This window comes from Galeopterus variegatus, unplaced genomic scaffold (assembly GCF_000696425.1).
Source record: "Galeopterus variegatus unplaced genomic scaffold, G_variegatus-3.0.2 Scaffold7960, whole genome shotgun sequence".
Lineage (NCBI taxonomy): Eukaryota > Metazoa > Chordata > Mammalia > Dermoptera > Cynocephalidae > Galeopterus > Galeopterus variegatus.
The window spans coordinates 83,728-86,961 of NW_007734071.1; the positions used below are offsets into that span (position 1 = coordinate 83,728).

At 36.1% G+C, this 3,234-nt stretch overlaps 1 pseudogene; it reads left to right on the forward strand.

Moving 5' to 3' along the window:
- Positions 1-316: 316 nt before the first annotated feature.
- LOC103608042 lies at positions 317-2,538 on the forward strand (annotated as a pseudogene).
- The last annotated feature ends 696 nt before the right edge of the window (positions 2,539-3,234 follow it).

Genomic DNA, 3,234 nt, shown 5'->3' on the forward strand with positions numbered 1-3,234 from the left:
AAGAATTTTTATGCTTCCTTTACTTCACGTCATTCCCTGTACTCCAGCTCTGGAAGGGTCAGAAATACGGTTGGCATGAGAAAAGAAAAAGAATAGAAGCTGCAGGTGGGGAGAGCTGCCACTTCTGCCTTCCCCAACTTCAGGCTTCCTCCTGGAGCACAGCAGAACTTGGAGGAAGGAAAAATGACTTAAAAAAAGAATTCACGTAATGGCTCTTATATTGAGCAGTATATTTTCATTTCTAAACTAAGACATTTTTGGTTGGTTGGTTTGGTTTTAATTGAAGTGATCAGAAAACTGTTTGTGTTACCTAAGAATGATCAGAAAAATCCTACCAGAGTTGGAATCTGGAGCAGAGAAAGCACCAAGGCCACAGAGAAGATTTAAAGAAACAGTAAGAGAAAAAAAAAAAAAAGTTTCTTGATAAATATATCCAGCGAATTTTGCTTTCTCATTGTAATAGCATACACAAATTCTATATACTATACTTTTTTGGGGGAAGTTACTAAAATATGAAGAAATACATGTAATTCTAGAAGCTAACTAGGTGGTCTGCTGGCAGAAAATTCACCAAAATTTTAAGAAATGAATACAAATATGTGAAGGTCTGATAATAATTATATTTTTCAAAGGTCATTGAAATTGTCATTTTTGCAGTGGATAACTTAGGTGAGACATTTTTATAAAGTTAATATGTCAGGATATTCTACAGTTTTGTGAATATTTTCCTTCATATCCATTAACCTATTTTCATAATGTGCATTTTCTCCAAAGACTCATTTTCTCTAATTTAATTCTATGATTGGCTGAGAAGAAAAATAAAATGACAATAGCAAAATTATTTTCATTTGTATGTAACCAAATACCAGTGTCCTATAACTTAGCTAAATATATGAGCAGTTACACACTATGCATTTTTAACTCCTTTCAGAAAACAGGAATTTAGTGCAAATGCAAACAAATATTTTGCAGTTCTATGTGTGTAATAGGTGTAAAAGCAACCCGATAAAGTTTAAGGTCAGCCTGGAGTAAATAAGAAAGTTTGGGGTGACTCTAACCTTTGGGGTATTAAGGAAAAATACAGAACTAGCTCAGACTAAGCAAGAGAAAAGGACAGGACATGCCAGAAGCTGTCTTATGTTTTTAATACACCAATTAATCTATCATTCATTGCATTAATTAATGCCCCTTATACAGACTCATGACAAATTTCTCTAAGAAATGAGAACTACATGTAAGTGCATTCAGAGAAAAATAATAACGTCATTTGTACTGCTAACAGTAAAGAGCTCTGGCACCCATGACATTTCCGTCTTTGCCCTGGCCTCTAGAGCACAGAGCCAAAGCCTTATGGCTTCCTCATTTAGAAGTTTTAGATCTTGATTTTACAAACACCACCCCCCCTCCCACCCAACCCCAACTACTTTTTGGTTTCTGTCTTCCTCCTTATGTTATGTATTCCTGATTGTACTCTATGTCCTCATTGTCAAAGTGCCCTGAAGTCTTACCTCTGACTAGTCAAGACATGTAAAATTGGGCATGCATAAATAGGCAAGACATGAATAAACTAATCAACAAAAAGTGAAGAAATACCTGTAGGTAAGATTTGGGGTATACAGAGCAGAGACATAGAGCAATCAATACAGTATGAAAAAAGATGTTAGAAAGGGTTCTTTAGAATCCTCCCCCTGAATATTTCATCTACCTGATGTCAGACATTTTACATTCTCTCTTAATGAGCTATTTGGAATATTAAAATAATCAATATTAATATGTTACTAATGTATAAATCATCATTCCTGTTGCAAATATGTGAAAACTGAAGTCTGAAAAAATAATTAATGTGTCCTAGAGATCCCTATGCCAGACCCCACTAGCCTCTGGCTCCCGGTCTAGGGTGTGTGCTTTTCAATTAGGAAACCATTATTCATTGATTGAGCACTATTCCAATCACGGGAAACATGATCAACTAACCTAGCCACAATATTAAATAAAGTTTTGAGTGCATTGAATAGCCTTAGTTTGACTTGGAAATCAAAGCAAGATAAACATAATCATCAAGCCTGTGCAGATGTTTTCTGTGGTCCCCTTAGTCCCTTGTGCAATGGGATAGACTGAGATTAACACACATCATCCTCATTAGTGACCACATGCTTAAGATTTACATTAGAGACTTTTTCCATGTGTTGCTTTTAGGAAATGAAACCACCAAATTCCAAGTTTTGAACCTGTTTTGAATTTGTCAGAATATCCAGCGCAGCGGAAGGACTACTTCGTGCCCAAATGGATCCATCATTCCTTTCTCTTTATGATGGTCACCTAACAAAGGAGATTCTTCTTTTAGTACTTTCACTATTTCAGAGTATACATAACCACCTCAAAACTGAAGGCCATTTAGCTTCTGAAGTTACTTTCATTAAAGATTTACTGTTTTTCCTGTTCTGTGGAGAAGAATGTGCCCAGAAAATGAGAGCTTTAGTTTATCACCATGGTATGAATATAAAGGAAAAAGTTGTAACAGTGATAACAAAATTGTGAGTAGTCATATGTTTCCAATGAATAATGCAGTCTGGAAGTAATACACATTATAAATGTCTTATTTTCTATCTTCCTTATAAAGTAAAATAATATTTTCAGCTGCTAAATTTAAACAGTAAATGTCATCATTAACACAGTTATAACTTGCCATGGTCTTCAAGTATATGTTGAAACATTTTATTGACACCAAACAAATATTAGAACATTTATCGAAAACATTGTTTTTATTTTGCTGTCTAAATTGACATATTTTGGTCATTTCCTCTACAAATAAAAGTGACTGACCTTTTTACACATACATGTGTAAAAGTGACAGTAGTCTTTTTATGCGTAAGCTATCCGAGGCCGCATTAGCATGTCATTAATTCATTGTTTTAGAACTTGTTTTTGGTTATGGATATTCATGAGATACATAGCTGATTGTCCCCCCTTGTGCCCTAGATGTGAAGGCCAGATCCATACTGGCAGCATGCCCATTACCACAAATTGCGATTGTACCCCATGTCCCCCACCCAGTTGTCCCTAACCTCCCGCCCCTGCCCCCTTTACCCCACTCCACTTTGAATCCCTAGGTATGTTCTTTCCCTCTGCAAGTCCAACACACCACTGTGGTCTTTCTTTCCTTCCTTCTCCCCACTCCACTTTGAATCCCTAGGTATGTTCTTTCCCTCTGCAAGTCCAACACACCACTGTGGT